Source organism: Hirundo rustica, chromosome 1, assembly GCF_015227805.2.
Source record: "Hirundo rustica isolate bHirRus1 chromosome 1, bHirRus1.pri.v3, whole genome shotgun sequence".
In the NCBI taxonomy this organism is placed as follows: Eukaryota; Metazoa; Chordata; class Aves; order Passeriformes; family Hirundinidae; genus Hirundo; species Hirundo rustica.
In genome coordinates this window covers 133,382,333-133,404,555 of record NC_053450.1, presented here as the reverse complement: position 1 = coordinate 133,404,555, position 22,223 = coordinate 133,382,333, and the positions used below count along the sequence as shown (strand labels likewise).

General features: G+C 42.1%; 1 protein-coding gene across 6 annotated transcripts in view; it reads left to right on the top strand.

Moving 5' to 3' along the window:
- CDK14 (cyclin dependent kinase 14) overlaps positions 1-22,223 on the top strand; it is a 349,244-nt gene that overhangs the window by 311,082 nt on the left and 15,939 nt on the right. For 4 of the 6 annotated variants that reach the window (XM_040088063.1, XM_040088115.2, XM_040088105.2 and 1 more), the window contains one exon: positions 621-4,811. The exons of 1 other annotated variant lie outside the window; for it this stretch is intronic. The gene's annotated coding sequence lies outside the window, so the exon portion shown is untranslated. Of the gene's footprint in view, positions 1-620; positions 4,812-15,463; positions 15,731-22,223 lie in introns of those variants that run through there. One more of the 6 variants, XM_040088088.2, reaches the window with a different exon arrangement.

The window sequence follows — 22,223 nt, the reverse complement described above, 5'->3', positions numbered from 1 at the left end:
AATAAAGGTGAATACATTTAGACATGGCACACTGAGAAGCTCCATAACCTGTTTATGTTTGCAGAAATGTTTGTGGTTTGTCTCAGGGTGCCCCAAACAACTCACAGGAAGGAAACCTAAGGAGATCTTTTCAAAAACTAGTTACAAGCATTGTTATGGAAGAGATCACTAGGGAGAAAAGGGGACAAAAAAGAAAGGGGGCAAGAAAACTTGTAAACTCCTGAAGCTCTGCCAGCATTTTTAGCAAGCTTCCTTTGCATTCAGGGGGTGTGACCACCTTTAGAAGAGATGACTGTTTACAGCTGTCTGTAATTTCCATGGAGAATGTCAGTGCTAATGGCACCTGAGAAAACTAGCTCTTGGGGCACAGACACATGAATATGGATTAATATATCTCACTTAGGTGACCACCCTGAAAACATTGGTGTTTTAAGTTCATGTTCCTGAGATACCAGTTCTAAACATGCTTTGGAAGTCTGCCCTTCACTCTGAGCTGACGTCTTCATAACTGGCTTTGGCCTAACCTATCTTTTACCAAGTGAAAACAAACAAACAAACAAACAAACAAAAAAAACCTGCAATTCATGAGGCTTATTATAATTTATATTGTTTCCTTACAGGATTAAATTTACCAGGTTGGAGGAGGGAAACAAAAACCTAATGAGGAGGCCGACACCAGGAAGGAACCACGGCCTGTTTCCTTTCTGTCTCTATGGTGGATTTCATTCAAAAGAAAATTGAAGCTGGCAAGACCCTGTTTTTCCCTGCAATTTATTTAAAACCTTGCACGCATTTGGATACCTTGTGATTTCAGAGAACTATGTGGAGATTAAGCTTTTGCTTACTGATACATGGCATGTACTCTTTCAGTCTTTTGTGTTTGATTTTGTTTGATTTTCCACTGCAGCGCTGCATCTTTGTAAGGATTTTTATGCTTTCACCAGCAATGTCTTAAATACTTTCAGACAACACATTTGGTGTTCACACTTCTTCAGTAACAACTGTACAAAAAAGAGCCAACAGTGGCATAAAGGACTGTGTTTTCTTTAAAGGGCTGTGCACAGTTCGCAACCAATGGGAAGACTATTTCTTCCCAGGGCAAGCCCAACTTGTCTGATCAGCTGACAATTACAGCACCTTGCCACTCTTCCTCAAGTGTTGTTGGGTTATTTCTTTCTTCATTATCCCCTCAGACCATTCATATCCATTTAAAAACATGGCAATAATTGCATGTTTACTTCAGTACTTTAAATTTGGTTACTCTGCTTAGGCTATGTAGCATGCCAGTTTTCAAAATAGGCCTGTGAGAAGGACAAAGCAAAAATGATGAGATGTGTGCAGCTGACAGATACACAGTGAATTCCTTATGGTTTTATTCCCTTCAAGAATACATTTCTCTTATGGGTCTTGGGTAACATCTCTATGTTTTTCCTCACACTAGGTACTTCTGGAATATTTTCTTGAAAACAGAGATGATGAAACTGTTCTGTTTAATTCAAGGCAGATACTGAGGTACAGAAAAACTTCCTTTGAACGAGCCATTAAATCTAGCTGTGTTATTTAGCCACGTACAAAGCAAGGTGGAGATTTCTCCTCATCCCAGACTGTTTGCTGTTCCACACCAAAGCACCTTTTGAATTCTTTTCCACAGGTACTCTGAGCTGATTGGAAGGCGCTACATGATCCTTAGGCTTTAGATAGATAGCTTTTCTGAATGAATCGTTCAAATGCAAAGCTTTTGCGAGAAACTAAGTTGTGTGTGTGATTTTAGAAAAGGAAGCCCCTGCTACATTTTGGGAGAGCATTGTGTTCAGGGGTGTGAAAAAACTGCCCTGTTTACAACTTTGCATTCAGAGAGGGCAGGGTATGGTGCAAAAATCACTGTTGAGTTAATAGTCCTGCTCGGACGGAAGCACTTGCTAGGCAATATTATTCTACACATAAGTTTGACATCCTTTGCTTGCTGGATGCATTGAATTATATTTTAAGGAAGTGTGGTAAAGCTTTGGTTAGTTTTCAGTGTTTAAAAGGAGGGGAAAGGAATTTGCACTGCTGCCATCTTATTAAACTCCAGCAGTGTTTAATAAGAAAAAGACACCCAATAAGGCAAATCCTTGAATGCGCAAGTAGCTACAAAAGGTCTCTTAATGAACTAGACAGGAGTCTACACTTTCAAAGAAGTGAACCATGGAAATATTCTCAATATTTGCACAGCCGTTACAAGACAATTTTCCCCAATGACATCTCTGTTTCAGGATCTGCTAAAAGCCATCTGAAAGCCACTTTCAGTCACAATCCCATTTAGAACTTACTACAGTTCTTCCCCTGTGTTTATAAGGGGAAAAGTGACCACTGAACTTCCGAATTTATCACACACTGAAACTGCCTTAGACATGGTTTGTTTGGGTTTAATGTTTCTTTTTTTTGTAAGAGAAAAATCTTTTATACATTATCTTTGCTACTTAAATTGTGTGCAGTTTGATGATTAAAATTAGCTATTTTTAGAAAAAAAAAACTTGCTGCAAAATCTGAAGAATTTTTGAAAACGTTAACAAAGATTTTGATTAGGAATATAAGGGTAGTTTCATAGATGCTTCTACTTGACAGCTTAAATTTGAAGGCAAGCAATTACACTGCTCAACTAACCAGCTGAAGGTTTAATACAGAGAGTAATTCCCCAACTTTCCCACAAGCCTAGCACATATGGACAGTCCATAGTGACTCACGTACAGTGTTTGCTTAAGGTATGTATGTGTCTGTCTGTGTGTGAACACATGTGCGCATGAGGTTATCCTTTCTGCCCCATTCCCACTTTTAAGCAACCACTGAAGTAAAGTTGATGCAAAAATCTTCAAACTCAATTAACTGCGTGAATGAAAGTTCAAAATATCCAAGTTTCTAAATAGCAACTCAATCTCCAGCAGTAATGAAGTTATCTCACCTACTGATCATTAAGAAGTGATCAGGGTCTCTTACTTCTGTACCTACTTTCCAGGCACCCTGACTGCCTGTGGTGACTTGGTTTTGCTGCTCTCCCATGGAGGCTCTGAGCCTGGGGATGGTCTCCTGGCACCAAGGCAACCTAGGCTCATTTCACATGAGCGCTGCAAATTAATCTTCTGTAACATCAAATCTGCTGGGAAATATCACGGGGTTTTTTTAAATAGTAGAAGCTCCTTTGGCCAGGGAACTAACAGTTGACATTAAAGCTTTATTTCCCTCTTCTCCCTTCCAGCAGAGCCCTTCCCTGCATGGTTAGCCCGATACCCATCAGTAAGGATCCCCAGAAAGCTGCCCAACTCTCCAGCTGTTTTCACCACAGCTTTCTCAGTGTTGCAGCATGGACTGTTTAGTTTAAACCCTGTCAATGTTTTTGAGACAGATTCAGCAAAGATCAGTAGTGTTATTCTCTTTTTCTCACATCCTTCTGAAATCAGTTCCCCAAAGGATCTTCAAAGAGACAAGTAGCCCAGTCTTCCTGACGTGCTGTGGGTGCCTGGAACATGATGTTTCACACTGTCAACATTGTCACATTGTTGAAGTCAAAAGTTGGATTTGGTGACCAATAGTCTTTGAGCAAATGTCAGTTTCTCCAGGACTGTGCCCCAGAGTCAGTAGCTAGCAGCAGCTTTAGTTGCATTTTAGATCCTGTAGATCTGTCCTGGTGGTAGTTGAGACGATGTGGCTTTGCTGTGAGATGGGAGAGCAGTGACAGGGCAGCAGGTATAGCAGGCAGATAAAAGTGGGAGGGCATGTTCTAACTCTCTATGGGATCTAATACTAAGTGAATGGGGAAGGGAAGATGGTGATAGATATGGTCTGCATGATACAGAGAGTCCTTACAAGTTCAAGTTCACAAGTCAACCAGCTGGAGACTGCTCAGTCCTCTCTCCTGCTGGGTTCAGATCAACTCTAATCCACACCCAGCAGGCACCACCCCAGACAGGACACTCCAATAGTTCTGACATTACATTACTGTTTGGGGTCCTTTTAATCCTCACTCTTACTTTTAATCAGAACCATGGCTTAGTACAAGTCATTGGTAAAACAGTGAAAATGCAGCCTGCAGTAGGCAGAGGCACAGGGGGGTTTGCTTTCTCTTTGGTGTGTAGGAATTCTGCACTTCAGACTCCTGGGAAGAGAAGGTAAGATAAATAGATAAATAAATACCCTGTGGGTTGGTGGGTTACGTACATCCCTGTGTCGGTGCACGCAACCAGATGTGTAGCCAATGCTCTGATATGCTCATATACAAAATATTCCTCTGTGAATATTACTGGGTTTGTAATCTTTGTTATATAAAAGGTTTAGGCTGTACAGACTAAGGAGCAAAATGCAGATACCCCATATAAACAGAATTAGGTTGCATTACTGAGCATAACAGTACTCTCCCCTTCCAGCGTTTAGGTGGAGTGACTGTATGTTACTGCCTTGCATTTTTCACATAAGCAAAAAATCTGAAAGTACAGGATGCACTAATAATTCCTGTCCCCCAAAATGCATTTCAGTGGTGCTGCATACAAAATTCCTGCTTGCCAGCTTCCATGCAGATTTTTGTATGGTGCACTAAGAGGTGTTCTTTTTTAACAAATAAAAAGGGGAGGGCTGGTACATAAAAACGATGTTAATGTAATTAAATATATATATACACTTCAGAAGAACAGCATAGTAAGCAGTACAGTAAAATAAATGTCGCATTATTTGTTACACCTTGTAATTTGTCTGTATTATGAAAGATGTAATGGTTTGTCAGCTGTAACTGTTGTTTTCTTGTAACATCATATTGAATAAAGTGTAGCAGAATCTCTCTTCTCCTTTGTATATGTGATCTAGACCTAACCCAAGGAATAAAGCCTTTCTCTTCCTCTTTGTTCTCCAAAAACTGAACAAGAAAATGGTTGTAAACAAAAGATTTTTAAGGAATGGAAAGTACTTGGGAGCAGGCAGACACTAGATAGTACACTAGCCAGTAATATGTTGAAAAGACCAGGCACTGATTCAGTCAAACATGAGCTTCATCAAAACTACAAGGCAGTGCTGACTGCACAGGGCAAGATTCTTCGCATTTCTGACTGTAAGTTAATGGTTTGGTGTTTCTTTATGTTTTGTTATATATGTGACAAGGGACCTCTTTACAGCACACTGGAATTTAACCAAAGTAGTAGAAAAGCCAGTATTCTTAAAAAAAAAAAAAAAAAAAAAAAAAAAAAAAAAAAAAAAAAAAAAAAAAGCAGGTCTGATTTAAATATATCATTGTATGGGGTATGAAGTCTGGCTTATTGCAATTTCTCTTGAAATAGAAAACTGGTAATTCTGGGAGAAAATCAGGCAAAACATACAATATGCATGTTTCACAACTTTGATGTGGAAGTGTGATTTATCCTTGTTCATACTTGATTATTTCAACCAGTGAGCATATGCTGACTTGACTCTTTGTCTGTTTGTGCATCATAGCATTAGATAAGCAAGTGCTTGCTCACGCTATATATTATTATGTGTGTTCAATATTTTCTGCTTCTTTACATTGCTTCCAGCTTTTTTTGGTACCAGCATCTTGCTAGGACTTGGTTTTAGACAGTGAATGCTAAATCAATGCAGTTTGCATAGACTTCATTAGAATATTTCCCTGAAATGTCAGAATGTGCTGTTTTAGCAAACACAAGAGTCTACAGGAGTCATTTTGATCTGGGATGGGGGATGGCTGGAGAGCAAGTGTGCATACTGTGTAGGCTGATGGGGCAGCGGCCCTGGCCTAGAATATGAATAATGGAGGACCTAAATTATAGTCTCGGCTCCAGCTGATTAGAAATATTTGAAGATAAAAAGGTCTTCCTTGGAGCTAGCACAATATAAGCTTGAATGTGGGTCTTCAGTGTCTCAGGTTTTATCCAGTAGAATTATGTTCTGGCCCCGTTCTGATCACAGAGCACTTCAGGAAAAGAATCCTCATTTTCAATCTAGAAAGTTGCTGCAGAATGACATCAGCTGCACCCAGAGGGCATTGCACAAAAACAAACTAAGAAAACACATGCGTGCTCATCTATTTATATTTTACCCTCAGTTCTCACTGGCCAGGTTTAGGAAGGTGTTGCCTTTTTATAGTCTAGATGAATAATTTGTATTCCTGACTCACTACCTGTATGGCAACTTTAACCTACAAATCCCTCTGATACAAATGAGGACCAAGAATTATTGCCTAAAAAGGTTTGTATGTTTGAACACAGGGTACCAGGAAGCATGTTTAGAGTCAGCCTTTAATTATGTAGTGTAATCCTTAAAGCTGTCTCCTGACCCCCTTGGCTGCACTCCTAGCCTGTTTAGCCCCAAGGTTTTCTTCCTAAGCTAGCCTGGCTGCTACGGAAAAGCAAAAGATGGAATTTAGCTAGAATAGCAGCCACCCCTCCCCCAAGAAAAGAAAAACCAGAGGGAAGGTGTTGCAGCAACCCTCTGCCACTGGGTTAACACATACAGTTTCTCAATAATGCCTCTCCTTGTAAACCTCTGCAAAGTAAACCCTACAGCAGTGGAAGGGCTTGCTGCTACCAGTGGGGGGTGGTGTTATGGACATTGGATTTGAGAGGCTTATAGAGCACATGGGCGAGGATAAAGGGATACAAATCAGAGCGGGAAAAAAAAAAAATTAAAAAAATTAAAAAAAAAAAAAAAAAAAAACCTGAAGAGATTAAAAAAAAAAAAAACTGTCCGGGGCCAAGTATTTACTGTTCATTTCCCTTGCGAGTGGTGTTATGTATTGTCTGCAGTAAGTCATGCTGAGAGCAAGCCAGGCACAATAATAGCTGAGAGCAGTCCTGCAGCCCCTTCATTATTGCTTTTGCCAGCTGATACAAGTTGGGCAAAAGAAAGTGATTCCAGAAATGTTCCTTTTTTCCCCCTTTTCTCTTGTTTCCCAAAGGATCCAGTAGTGATTGCTGGGGCTGTACTACCTTGAAAGAACTGGTAAATTAAAATCAAACATTTTAAAATTAATTTTTCAAGGACCCATATGGTGATTCACATAAAAGACGTAACAGCTCTAAGTGCTATACCAGATACTGCACTGCTGTATATGCCAGAAAGTCTTGAAGCCTAAGGAGATTTATGATATCATAGGAACATTTCAGCCTCACCTTTCAACTGGAATTAGGACTACAGTGTAGGTGTCACAAGGGTAGGTGTTAATTTTACAATCCAGCTAATTATACATTTGTCCCCAGCTTTCACCTGAGGAGCTCAGAGATATTCATGCATCAAAGAAATGAGCTGTATGCACAGCTCTGGAATATACCATACAGATCTAAAGATCCATATTCTTGTGGAAGAAAAAGAAAAACCCACACCCCAAAACTCAAGGTACATCTTCAGGGGTTTGGTTTTTTTTTTTTTTTTTTTATTTTCAAAACTTTGCATGGGCAAAAACATCTTGAAAGATTATTTCACTTGGTGTTCATTCAAGATTTATTTTAGAACAGTTCTCACAATGACAGAGTGTAACTTCTGTGTTCAAAACAAGTCATGTTTCACAGTACAGACAGCTCCAAAGACCTGCCAAAGTGTTGTGCTCTAACAGGATTTTAAAGAGTTGTTCGTTGACCAAATGCCTGGCATCACGTCAGTGTGGAGCAGGAGAAACTGCATGTACCAGCATTCACTGGGAAATACTGTAAACATGAACTGCCACTTGGCTGCATCAGGAATCACAAGTTTCAGAGACATCTCAGATGTTCGTCAATACTCTCAGGTTTTTTTTTTTCCAAAACACACAATATAGACAGCAAAGGAGAAGCGAGTTTCTGCATGGAAGGTTGTACTCTACAGCAGTCTCACAAAGGGTATTTTGGAACACAACTACCTCCTTGGTGGGGATGTGAATCGTGGAAGAACAGCACCTCTAGTCTCCCACATGCACTAGGTTCTCTCCAGAAATGCCTGTTTGCATCTGTGCAATATATGTGTTTTCACAACTGGCTGTTTAGTTTGTACTCATGCACAAGCAGTGACTAATCTGGAATAGCAGGAGCCTGTAATTTTGGGAGCAGCTCCTTTAGTGACCAGAGGTACCCCACTCTTCTGCCAGCCCAGAGACAGCAGTGAGTGAGCAGAATGAGAATTTGCTGCTCCGTAGCTTCAGCCACTCTCTCAAGCTCTTCTGTTCTTCTTGGATACATCTGTCGGTGCAGCAGGACTGGAGGCAGAGGAGGCAGGAGAGAGGGCATGAGACAGGTATGTGTGCCATCGGGGGCAAGGTCATGAACCTGGCAGTGGTAAGGACATAGTCACAAGCAAGTCCTGGTATTTTAGAAAATTCCCTTGTTTTAGAAATTTCCAAAATGTTCACCCTACCACTAGCCAGGCCTTTCTTTTATGACCCACACATAAGAAAGGTACATTTGGATATCCTTTCCCCGAGCGCTTGCAGGTCAGATTTAGGGCAACCAATTGATCAAAGGAAAGGGGAGAATCTCAGGGGTTTCAGATGAGCCCTCAAAAGCCCCTAAATATGAGGAAGTGTACTATACATTCACCACCTGTAATAACACGAAGCTTTGAACACCCCGGTGTGTTTCTACAGTGTTAGCCAGCAGGGTTCCCTACAACAGCGCTGCCGAGGTAAATAATACCGTTTTGGGGAGAGGATGCTTGTGACAAACCCTAGTTTGGCAGCTGTTCCAGGTGGCCTGAAGGAGTCACCAGTTTGACCAGGGAAAGTAAGGGGCGAGGGCCTGGGAATAACATGAGCTCTTACTGAAGGCCCCATGACAGACTGAAGCTAAAGCAACTTTGTCTCCTGCTCCTTGTTAGTGCTGCGTCTAAAAACCACCAAGCCTTAAGTGGCATCTCCCAGCCCCTTCCCCCCACGCCTGTGTTAGCTCTACAGGAACTTCATGGTGAGAAACCGCAGCACCCTTCCAAACACTGGGCCCGGTGGTTCCCGCACCTGCAACTCAGGCTGCTGAGCTGCTTTGCACCGAAATGTTTTGACTGCGGGAATCCGTCTGGTGGGAGGGTGTGCCAGGAAGGAACAAGGAGGACATTCAGGTGCGCCGGCTGTGCTGACACCACTGAGGTGCCCGGTGTGCGCAGACGAGCTTTCGCTCCCCGCAGGCGCCGCAGACACGACGGCACGGCGAGGGCGGTGGGAGGGCAGGGCCACAGCCCGAAGCAGCGTTCGTGGGCAGGCCCGCAGAGGTGAAGCTCCGTCCTGCCGGTGCCCGGTTCCGCCCGGCGGCCGCGGGAGCGCCGCGGATCCCCGTGTGCCGGGACCGCCCGCGCAGGGCGGGAACGGGGCCGGGAGGGGCCGGGAGGGGCCGGGTGCCTCTGCGCCCGCTGGGAAACGGGGAACTCTGGCGCCAACGTGAGCGAAAACAGCTCCGGCGTGTCCGCTGCGGAGCGGGAGGAGAGCGAAATGCCCAGCTGGGCAGGATGCGGCCGCCGCGCTGCCAAGAGAGGCGAGATCGGGGAGGGTCAGGCTTCCCACTGGGGTTTTCCGAAGGTTGTAGGAAATGCCGCTGTGAATGAGGGGCGGGGGTCTCCTCCCCGCTCTCAGCCACGGTTCCGGGCTGTCGGGCAGAGCGGGTGCGGGGTGCCCGGAGCTGCCAGAGCCCGGCCCCCAGCGCTGCTGCTTCCCGCCGGCTTCCCGCCGTCCCGGGCCCGCGGGGGCCCCCAACCCCGAGCTCGCCGCTGTCCCATTGCCATCCAAACGCGGTCACCTGCAGGTTTCACGGAATCATAGGATGCCTAGGTCCGAAAGAGCCTTGGAGATCATCCCCTGGCCGTGGGCAGGGACTTCTTCCATAAGACCAGGTGGCTCAAAGCTCCATCCGCCCTGGCCTCGAACACTTTCAGGGATGAGGCAGCTGCAATTTTTCTGGGCACCCTGTTCCGCCGTCTTAGCACATCTGAAAGCGTTTTGCTTCATCCGTCAGTTCATGTGCAACACCTTCAGTCTTGTGTACTGTATTGCCTTAAATCCCTAATCTGCCTTCAGATAGATCCATGCAGGAGCTGGTGCAGGAGCTGGTGCAGCAGCTGGACTTTGCATTGGTGTGAATACCTGAAAATGGAATTGGAGTTTGTCATCAGTAAAACACAGTATCTCAAACTCATACTTGCCTCAGATGCTGATCTTTTATTAATTTCTTCAATACAGAAAGAGCAAAAAATGCAACCAGGTTCTTTCAAAGATACCTCTGGAGCGTGAGTTAGAGAAATGGCCTTAGGTAGATTTTAATTTTTTAACGTGGGCATTTACTACAAAGAGAGAAGGAAAATGAGTCTCTCTCGAACCTCTGCCTGGTTTATTTTCCACACATATGATCTCTCTTGTTCTCTGTTAGTAATCACCTAAACAACTGATTAACAAATGATCAGCCTGCACATTCTGATGTGCAGAATGCGATGCAAGGGGAAAATGGGGAAATCCACACTGATTATTTATCTTTCATACCTCAGTACTACACTGTCCCAACAAAGAAATTGGGGTTGTAGCAGCACGCACACCTTTTTTTTTTTTTTTTTTTTTTTTTAGGTGTCCCTCAGCACTTACACAAATCACCCAGAACACTCCCTGCACCTTCTTTCAATTAAATCGCTTTTCTTAACTTAATCTGGGACTGTTTGATTAGAGCTGGTTGGAAGTTTTTCCCAACAAAGCAAGGCTATTCAGCTTTGAAACCCAGTGATTTATCAGGAGAGAAAGACTTATCTTTCAATTAACTTCCTTCACCTGTGGATTGCCAGGAGCTCAGGTTTCTCAGCCTAGTGACAGGATTCCATTTGAATGACTGTGTGGCTGGAGACCTCAGGGATTTTTGAGTTTTTGCTAAAGAGCCAGGAGCCAATGCAGTTCTCCAGTGTGTGCAGCTATGGGACACTGCAGATGCCAGAAATCATTGACTATTTTAGTTTCAAACTCCACAGGTTTATGTCATGAAACTCTCCAAACTGCCATCTCCAGATATTTCAGTATTTCAGTTTAGGCACCATATTTCAATGTTCATGGTTTTGCTTTTGGTTTGGAATGAAGGGTTTCTAGAAAACATTTTGCCATGCTAGAATGAATTACTGATCATCCTTAGCAATGAAACCTTCCAAGAGGGGATAACAAGCCTCACTGGTCAGAGGAGGCACTTGGTAAATTCGGACTACCACTAAGAGAACAATGACTTAATAGCTCATCCCACCATTTAGGCAGGGGAGATCTGGTTTTAATCTGGTTTGAAATCTTTTGGAATCCTGGAAACCCTGGATTTTTAATTTTTTTTTTTTTGGCACTGATTTCAGTAGCATTAGGACTTATGTCCAGGATGACTTGCTAAGATAGATGCAGTATCTTAAACACAGATTAGAGCTGTGTCTAGATTCCACTTTGTGAATGTTGATGGCTTATGCAAGTAGGAAGTCAACCTTGATAGACTTATAATTTATTAATTATATAAGTTGCCACAGCTACATGATTTACCAGCGGAGAAATTTACATTTTGTCCTGTTTTAACATATTTACAGATTTTACTGGTACCATTATTTCACAGTTCTCTTCTTCTACCTTGAGGTGATGGCAGGTTTTATTTTTTTTCTCTGCTATGGATACAGATACATGAATTTCTGGGGAAAAGGAATGTGATTATCTAAGTACTGCAGTTCAAAAGTAGGAATCCAAACTCTTCTTTATGCTTGGTATTACATCATTTGAAATAGCACTCTATCTCAAGATCTTCTGAGGACAGAAACTGCATCATAGCAGAAAGATTGAAATCTTAACTTTCATTAGCATAAAGGTCCCATTTATTGTCTTGGCAAAATCAACAGCTACTAGGCTTAAAACCTTTTCTCATTACACAGTAAATGCTGTCCTGTGTAACTTCAGTACCAAAGGAAAAGAAATGCCATCTGTAGGAGGTCATTATTTAACAAACATGTATCTCCACTCTGTTAATTGTTGTGCTAAGAAACCTTTAATGGAAAAGACACTGAAGTAGGACATAGAGGTTAAAGTGAAGTCATTAAATTTTATTTTGTTTGTACTCAAAATTGGTTGCAGCCTTTGCTTTCTGCTGTGATTTGTCTCTAATCAGCATTCCTACTGTTCTGAAAAATTGATTTGAATTCTAAGTTGATAACAGGAGATGCATATAAACAGATCTCAGCTCCCCTCCTGTGAGGGAAATTTATGCAAAATAAGTTTAGGGGCTCTGGGATTTAAAGTTTACTGACTTTTGTCTGTGGGAACTGGATTGCCACTTTGCACATCGTGAACATTGTCTGTGAATTACCTGCCTTAAGGGGGATTGTTAGCACATGAATCAAAAGTGGCTGACTAATGTAGAACATCTCAAACAAAAGAGTTAGACAATAGCTGAGACGCACCAAAATGCATTTTAAATCAGCTCAAGTTAAATTAGGCGCTTTTTAGTCTAATAGTGCTCTTAAGTATAATGTTAAACAATGGCTGTGAAAATAGGTTGATCTGCGTACCCTTGTTTTGATACAGAAAAGATGCCATCTATTTATTTTATCCTTAAAAGCAGTCTTTACCCACGGAAATAGTACTTGCTCAGCTTCATTCATAAAGGAAGAGCACTCTATTCCTCCGTGCCACAAAGTCCTCAGTGGTTCTCCTTTGATTATGTGCATAACGCTCTGGGGAATAAGACAATTGTGCACACATATTTTCTTGTATATTTATATTGGATAAGAGTGGGGCTTTTTTCAGATGCTCCAGAGTTACATTCTGCTCCTACTTAGAAACATTTACAGCAGCAGCCTCCATATGATGTTTGTCCTTGAGAATCCTGGTACAGAGGCACCCACACCTAAACTCAGATTCAGTCCTCTGGGATGTGGGATATTGCAAATTCAGTGTTGCATCACTTCCAAACTTTGCAGGAAAGTTTAGAGCATCAGTGGACTAAATGGTATTCAGCTTGGTGACAAATGAAGAAGATTATTTCTGGTGTAAGAAAAAAAACCAGGCAGGTCTGCAGGGTGCTTCATGCTGTGGCCTCACCTGGCACACTAATCTCGGTTTGTGGAATTCTTCCTTTGAGTGTAAAGAGGCTTAGCGTGCTTTGTGTGTAAGGGCCTAGCATGCTGCCTACCTCCATCTCCAAACCAGGCACTATGGGAGTCTGAGAAGGAGAAAGTTGAGTGGTTTGGACCAATTCTGATCCTACTGAAATGAGAGCTTAATCAGAATTTGACCCTTAAGTGTAGTGAAGAGGCAGTGTTTACTGCAAAGAGGGTGCCCCATGTTGGTTGTTCAAAAGGACTGGTGGGATGGCATTCAATAGATGCCAGTTGCCCACCACACTCCCCTCCTCAGCAGCACCAGGAGGGAGAAAATTAGATGGAAAAAACTCATGGGTCAAGATAAAGGCAGTTTAATAAAGCAAAAAGGAAAGGAACAGAATGCACAGAAGCAAGGAAAACAAGATCTATTCTCTAATTCTCATCAGTGTTCAGACACTTCCCAGGAAGCAGGGCTTCAGTGTGCCTAGCAGCTCCCCTGGAAGACAAACATCCTAATGACAAATGCCCACCCTTTCTCTTGGCTTTTAATGCTGAGCAGATGCCATATGGTATGGAATATCCCTTTGGTCAGCTGGGGTCAGCTGTGCTGGCTGTGTCCCTTCCCAACCTCCTGCCCTCTCCCAGCCCACTCTAGGAGGCAGATTGTTGGAGAGGCAGCACGGGTGCTGTGGGAGCGCTGCTCTGCAGTTGCCGAAACACGAGTGTTCATCAGCACCTCGCTAGCTACTGAGACAAAGCACAGCACTAGGAGGGCTGCTGTGGGGAAAATGGGCTCTGTCTCAGCCAGACCCAGTACAACTGGGCAACAGTTTTAATCTGGGCAACAACTTTTGGAACTAGAAATGCTGAGCAACCAGACTAATGCTCTCAGCAAAGAACTAGCAATACTTCTTATTTTAACTAGACCTGCATGAATGATTGGTCCTGTTTGGAGGAAAACTGTGCTGGCAATGTTTTAAGGAAAAAGGGAAAAATAGTTTTGGATATGCATGAAACCAGAGTTTTTCAAACTGTCAGATAAGGAAGGTTTCTTACAGGTTGAATAAGTATTTCATATTGATCTGGGATATCTCTAAAGGCATGAAAGCAGTGTAAAAATACACTCATTCAGGATGACTGGAGCAATATTCACAAAATTGAAGAGGGCATATTCCCTGTTGCACCCAGTGGTGTGAACTTTGACTTTTTAGGTAAGAGACTCCAACTGCTCCATAATCCCCAGGTTTTCCTCTCAGAAAAAATGTCCTAAATGCCAGGCTGTCCAAACCATACCACACGGGCAGATCAAGTGAAACTCCTGCAATTGATGTTGCCTGAGAAAGTAGCTCTGCTGGATTCAAGGCTGCTGAGCAACCTGTAACTTAGGTGAAAGAGCCTAAGCTGTAGTGGTGTGTACTGCTTCGTGTCCCTGCTCCACCACCAAGCCAGCCCTGCTCCCTGTATTCTGAGGGATGTAGAGCTCTTGGCCAGTTGAAAGAATTTGTACTTGTGGTGAAGAAAATTCACTGTGGCTGCAGAGATACAAAGGGAGCCTCTCTTGAATGGTGATGTATCCAATGTAACTCATGAACATTCACTGAGTAAGAAAATAGATGATGATTATAGTCTGGGCTGGTGTCTAGGGTACTCATCTGGATTTTCCATTTTCCATTCTCTGCTTCCAAGTATCTTCAAAGGAAAAAATAAAAAAAAAAAAAACAAACCAACAAAAAAAGAACTTGTCCCACCTAGAATCAGTATTATTGTGAAGGAGGTAGGAAGCCCCTTGTGATTCTAAGACCCAGCTTTAAATAAGGTAGGTAAAGGAGTGGATATTTGCCTCCAGTCTCACAAGGTGTAGTTGGTGGTGCATACAGTACCCTTTTCCCATTTTCTATTGTTTCATCAATTGTTTTCAAGTTTGTAAGGCTTGCGTGAAAAGTCAAAGCAAAAAACTATTGCAAAACCATCAAAGTAATCCTTTCTACATTTTATTTCAGGTGAAACTGCTGACTAAATCTGACTTGATGTTACAAGTGTTTGCATTTTTCTGTGACTAAGTGATTCCTTGCACAGTCTGTTCTCAGCTCAGGCTTGAGCTCTGCTGTTAGTTCACCCTCCTTGTATTCTGCTTTGGGAGCATTTAACATACCTGCTCCCTCTCTAAGCCACAGCCTGCTCTGCAGGGCTGAGTGGACATACTAGCTATGCAGTTGCACTGACTTTTCCAGCAAGCTGATTTCCATGATAAACACCTGAGGCTCTAAAGCAATGTGACTTCAGTCTTCCCTTTCCAAAACCCTCATCAAACAACTGTTGTCCATATATATATATTTCTGGTAAACATTTCGTTCGCTCTATAATTTGTGGAAAATGTAGCAATTGATCTCTGAGCAGTGTTACTAAAAGCTGCAGGTACTTTGTTTTCACTTAGAGTGTGTAAATGGCTTTTTGACAGGTTTGACTTCTGGGCAGATCCTGAAAGTGCTGTCATCAGTATTGATTTCCCTCCTGGCCTGTCACAGGCAAGCCGTCCTATGATGGAACAGCAGGCTGCAACTATCAATATCCATTACTGGACTTCTTAGCTGCCATGCACTGCTTCTCCGAATACTGAAAGCAGAACTGGGCCAGAGGCAGATCTTCATCTTCAAAATTTAGATCTTACATCTTGGCAACATTTTGAGGCATGAACAATGAAACTGAGCTGCTTGCTTGCACCCTGGTGCTCTCCACCCGCACTGAGACATCACAACCTCGCTGGAGGATTTTTACGTGTAAATCTGGGCTGCCCTGTGGATCCCCATTCTCTTCTCTCCTGCAAACCTGGCTTCTTATTAAAGCTCTCACTGAAAGTGTGAACTCAGCCGGGAGGGGGTTGTCAGTCTGCTTTTCCAACTTGCACATCTCAAAGCACAAGAGAGATTGGTGATTTGGCCCTTGCCCTCTCGACAGCTACAGCTTCAGAGAACCACAGGAGGTATTTCCAACTCTGCTGTCTGCACTCCTCATCCAACAAATGAGCAGGTTTTTTGCCTCACTCCCAATGCTGCCACTTTTTCTGAACCACCCTACATGTGGGCCCTCCATGTGTTACTGTCTGTTTTTAGCTGTTCCTCTGTCACTGTAGGTTTCTCTGGAAGTGAAGTGGCAGCTTCGTTGTGTGGGGTAGCTTTGCCACGTGGAGACCCACAAGCAGGGAAGCTATGCTCCTGTGAATGCCCCCAAGAACTCAGCTGCCCACTGCATGGGGGTCTCAAGCCCACGTGGGTGTGGAGAGCGCTCAGCACTTACCAGGGCTTAATGTGCATCATAGCTGTCTCCTGCCTCATCAAAATGGCCTTAATTCTCAGCACAAAAATTTCCAGTCCTCCAATTCCAAAGCTGGCTGCTGGTATCTGAGGAAAGATGTGTGAATAAAGAAAACCCATAGAAATATCTCCTCTAAGTAGTCTTCCAGCTCTCAGCAGTGTCCAACCAAAGTGCATCTTGAGCTGGCGGTGGGGGACTGTCAGGGGACAGTGAATGCCTTTTTACTGCCCCGTGAGGCAGCAGCCTAGGTCAAATGGCCCGGAGGAGCCATAGCAAACCAACCAGAGCATGCCTGTCCCTCAGTGCCATACTCCATACCTAGCCCTGCCGAACAAACTGCTTGGCTTGGACACTGTCTCCTTGTTCTTTACATCCACATATCTGAACTATAGAAGCTGCTTCCTGTAGTGCTGTGCTCTTGAAAGAAATCTGGAACTCAGTTTCATATTTATTAGATCATCTTTAATTTGGGACATCAGTGAGAGTATTTTGTTATTCTCCAACAGATTTTCCTGCACGAACTCCAGTTCCCGGTATTTCCCAGCTGTAGGTCACATGTGCCTCTTTATTTAGTGCCATCAATGGACATACTTAATGAGCAGAGTCTTTCTGTTGGTTTGTGCTGGATATTTCTAATTGCCAAAGTCTCTTCCTAGTGGTCTCTAATTATCTCGTTTTTATGGTCACTCTGTGGACAGCACAAGCCCATATCATACCGTGGACTAGGGATCAGACTGGAGATCATGCAAAGACACAAACATGCTGAGAGGAAAATGAGCTGCCACACGTCTATTCGAACTCTAATTCTGTACCTTGATATTCCCATTGTCCTGTGTTGCAGGTCTTCATGGCAGGGATATTTCTAAATCCTGCAGTCCTGCTTCTCTGTTTTTCTCTATCTGTTGTAAAGCAGGTGTATTTTCACTGTAGTTAGCCCCAAGATGTATAAATAAAACTGGGGGAAAAAAACGGAAGCAAGCCTTTAAGCACTCGTGTATCTTTAATAACAGTGATTTTTGTGGAGTCAGAAAGATCTCCTTTTTTATCCAACTACTGTCTTAGCTTTTATCTCAGTTTATAGGTTGTTTTGCATAACCCTGTTTGTGAGCCTGCTTCATCAAGGCCCAAATAGTTGTTAATCATTTGTGCTTTATTATCAGAGCTTTACTCCACAATAAAGTATTGTCCCTTCATTCTCTGCTGCTTTCCTCTCCTCCATTTCTTCAGAAAATCAGGCACCACTCTCCTTCCTGCAGTCTTGCCTGTAACTCTGGTCACATTTGTGCCTGTACGTTGTCTTCTGAAATGTCTGTTTAGAGAGGTCCTTCTCTAGCAGCAAGTGAACTTTGCAATACTCAGTTATGCTGCACACTGTATCTCCCCACTGCAATTCATCCCACTCTAAAGAGGAACAAACCTACTGAGATGGTTGTTTCTGGCTGGGCTTGAGGTTATCGAGATCCTCAGGAACAATAACTTTCTGAAGTGCCAGACCTAAAACCTCTGGTGGATGAGCAAATCAGCTGTGTGTCTGGAGTCTGTCAGGGAGAGCAGTAACACTGAGCTGGTTTTGCAATGCAGCCAGCACTGGAACTGACAGCCTGAGGCTGGAAGTGCTCTAGGGAAGGTGTGTGTATCCTCTTCAGGCTTTATCACTCAGCTGAGATTTTCAGCAAGATGGATAAGAGGCAAAATCAATTAATCAGCTGTGGAATTCCTACTGAGGATGAAATGTGTTGAATCCAAATCGCTGTGGAAATTAAGGAACTGGTGGTGAGCGTCTGTGTATAAACCAGATACATGACAACCTGCTCAGCACGGCTGATTTCTTGAGAGCCCCGATTTCTGACTGAATCTGGGAAAGTTGCTGCTCATTTAAACTATGCTAGAAGGGATACAGAGAACATTAGGAGGCATGGCTACCGCTCGAGTTGTTTCTACTGATGGTTTGTAAGTCACACGCTTTTGTGACTGAACTCAAAAACAAACTGCATCTTAAAAAAGCCAACAAACAACAACAACAAAAAGTCCTATAAAGTAGGAGCATGGGCAATCTGTTCTTAGAGATGAGTCCCAACACTGCAGTCTGGTTTCCAAAGAAAAATACTAGCTGTACGCCTCCTTTGCATGGATATAGATACTCCTCATGAAATAGGAGCTAAGGTCAGCAGCCAAAAAATATAGCTGCTTGGGCTTAGAATTTTAACTCTAGACTGTCAGTACTGATTGCTTTTACAGATATTTTATTAATGTTCAGGAAAAGAGGAATAGAATATAGCATGCTCTTCCAAACACACACCCCCTTGTTATAAAAGCTTATTATGGGAGATATTTCTGCTTAGACTGCAATTACCAAAACAAGATTTTAATTTTAAGTGTCACAGACATGGTGTATTTTGTGCTGGCTTGGGTTTATTTTCCTGGTTGCCATTTATTTCATGATGTTGCCCGGGACTCCAAGACACAGCCAGACAGATCTGCTGAACACATGAATACTAAGGAAGTGGTTTCCCTAGTAACAATAACCATGTAACAGCTCTCACAACTTCCTGCCCACCCTTACGGGATTTGTTTGTCTGTTTCTCACTGGGTTAGATGGAGGAGACACCAAAATTGAGGCTGGCTAAAATGCATTCAGGATGAGCTTACTGGAAGTGGGGAGAGTAGAAAAAATGACTGCTGCATTTGCAAGTGGTGTCATTACAGAGTCTGGCTTTGGTTTGTCTTATGGGAATAATCCCGGGGGCATGCTCTAGCTGTCTCAGAGCATGGCCTGAACAGGCTCTACTACAACTCAGATTCTTACTTTGGAATCTTGTTGTTTTTTGTGGTGGTGGTGGTGGTGTTTGGTGGGGGTTTTTTTGTGTTTGTTTGTTTGTTTTGTTGTTTTGGTTTGTTTTTTGCAAATGTAACTGTTGGCATAATGGATTAAGTGCAGCTTTGAGTTAGTAATCAATTAATGGAAAGCAGAGCGGGGTAACAAATACAGACCTAAAGCATGCAGACTCAGTGCAGGACTTACTACTAGCACTTTAGAGAATGTGCATTAAGCAGCATTTGGGAACATGCATTTCTGGGTTCAGACTTCTAGCAGGGGATTGTCTGACTGGAATGCTCTTGCTGTGGAAGAAGAGAGGAGATTTCATTTTCTAATACATTGCAAAGTATTCCTCAAAGAAAGTAACTATTGCGCTATTGAGGTGGAGGATTCTGGTAGGCATGTTATGAATGATCATTAAATTGGGTTATATTTTTAGTCTTCTAATCAACCAGCCTATTTACAGCTCACTCTAAACCAGGTGAAAAAATCTGCCGTACTAAACCTAGGTATTAAATCTGCTTCTTCAGGCATTGAAAAGTTGAATTCCTGCATTTCATTAGCCATAGTTCATATATGTATATTGAATGTTGTGGCCACTTGTGCATCATTTTTTTATGTCAAAAATTACTTCTGCTGAAAAATAAAGGTTAGTATTATCTGTCAGTTCTCTGTAAAGCTGCGTCTTAAGATTGATCTGCTCCTGAACAAGCTGAAATTATTTAGTGTGTTGCTGGAAGGAAGAACTGATAAGAGCCAACCTGCAATCAGTTGTGAGTTTACTGTTAAGATAATATACATGAACAGACACTGTGCAGAGATCATCCATGCTTTCCTTGTTCAAAATATTTGACCACAATGAAGTCGTGACATTATCTTAAAGCTGGCACATGTAACTCTACTCGTACAGATATTTACAGCTAAAAATTATAAGCTTGATCCTGAGAGATACTGGAAACACTCATCCTTGCTGCTTTGAATGGTAGTTCTGGTGTTCAGAGCCTTTGGATCAGATTAATACCATCTCAACAAATCATAGTGAGGAAGAGAGAGAGGAAATGGCTATCAGGAAACCAAGGACAGGCTAAGATTTTATCCTTATCACATGAGATGCCTCAGAGCAGTATCAAATATCAGGACAGGCCAATGTTCTTTAATTCAGGGCAGCCATAGAAATAAGCATGAGCATGTTTGTAATTAGCACTTACACTCTCGCGGCAGGTAGAACTCCCACTATCACAACACTATCTTCACAGGTGCCATATTTTAGATGAGGCGTTTAAATCAGTTTAACTAGGTTCTTCTGTAAACCAGCTGTGTTGGAATTCTTATCACCCAAAATCCACTTCAACCTGTGAGCAATATGATCTTGGCAGAGAACAATACTGTATTGTGCTCCCAGGATCACTGACAGTAATGAAAAAATGTTGACTTCTGAACGTACATTAAGTCCAGTCATGCAATAGCACATTAAGTAAGAAGGAAGGAGTAAGTAAAACCTACCTTTTGATTTTACAATTTCCCTGAAGGTACAGAGTCTTCCTGTACAAATTATTGTACACTTTTGAGATTTTTTTCTATGTTTCTGTGTGCAGAATAAACTTCATAATAAATACTGACCAACTAAATAAAACCAGCAGGTTTATGTGTCTAATGGCATGTGCACATCAGCAGCAATCCTATGAACACATATGCAGATGTGTGCATTAATTCAGGTGAGTACAGGAGCATGGCTGTAATCAATTCCGAAAATAATCCAGCTCCTAATTATGTACATGGTTGGCTCTGCTGATTTAAGGCAGGATATTAATTCCATTTCCTAACTGTACATCAATGGACTAAAGACTGTAAATTGCCAAAGCTAAATCAAATGCATAATAGAAAATTTAAAACATTTACCATTTTGTCAAATATCGAAACATTCTTGTTTTCACAGGGGTGTAATGTGGACCTTACAGTATAACAAGAGCTATGAGTCATTTAAAAATATATGATATCCTTTGCATATCACAGATACTTTTCTCATGAATAAAGAACTTTTCACTGTAAGAAGACTTTTATATGACTCCTGCTTGTTTCTCAATCTATTCCCAGGCTAAATTTACTGTAAAGAGAGGTTTTGCATCTGCCTATGTCAGTTCTCCAGTGTATTGAGGTCAGCTTCCATTCTTCTTGGCTCTGATGCCTGCCTGTATAAACACAAATTCCATTTCCATCCTATTATTTTTCTAATCAAGGGTTTGTCATGCAAAAGAAGATCTGAGGTGACTGTGTTTTCCATTATGCAAAACATTCCATTATGATAATATCTTCAGGATAGTCTTATAAAGGTGCCCTGCCCAAAGACATCACAAATGAGAGCAGAGAAATGGAAGACAATTCCTGCATAATTTGCCCTCTCATTTAACATTCAGGCCGCAGAGTTCACCCTAATTTGCCATACACATTTCCTTTGACATCCTCAATCTGTACATATGGTAAAAATAAGAATTGGCAGCTTTCACTGAATAGACTTCTGTTAAGTGCTTATCAAAAGAAGAAGAAGAAAGGGGCTGTAAAATGCAGTCATATTTAGTATATCCTTCAATTTCTTTTGCTTTCTCTGCTAAACTCACACTTAGTAAAATCTACAGTCAATGAAATTTACCTTTTGAGCTCAAGTTGTTTCCATTTAGAACAAAGTAAAAAATACACCAGCAAAGGAAACCTGATGTTTCTTAGAAATTCTCTTTTCTTTCTTATGCCAAGTCCCAACGGACAGGGCTCCACAGAAAGGGAATTTATTTTCTAAATCCTTTGAACACAAAGCTCTTACATTTTCTAGGACAAGATGCTTTCCTAGAAAATCTCAATATTGTACCTTTGTATTATTAATACTTTTGTCATAAAGATGAATACACACATTTATTTTATTGTATATATTTAACTTCCATTAGATGTCATTTCAATTATTCAAATATGAATTGGCTTACAAGCAGACTCCTGTGAAGACTTGTGTCTGAGTCTTGGCAAGCACATCATATTTCTGCAGTTTCTGTGTATTTGATTTATCTGTTTCTCTCTGTGCATTTGATTTATCTGTTTCTCT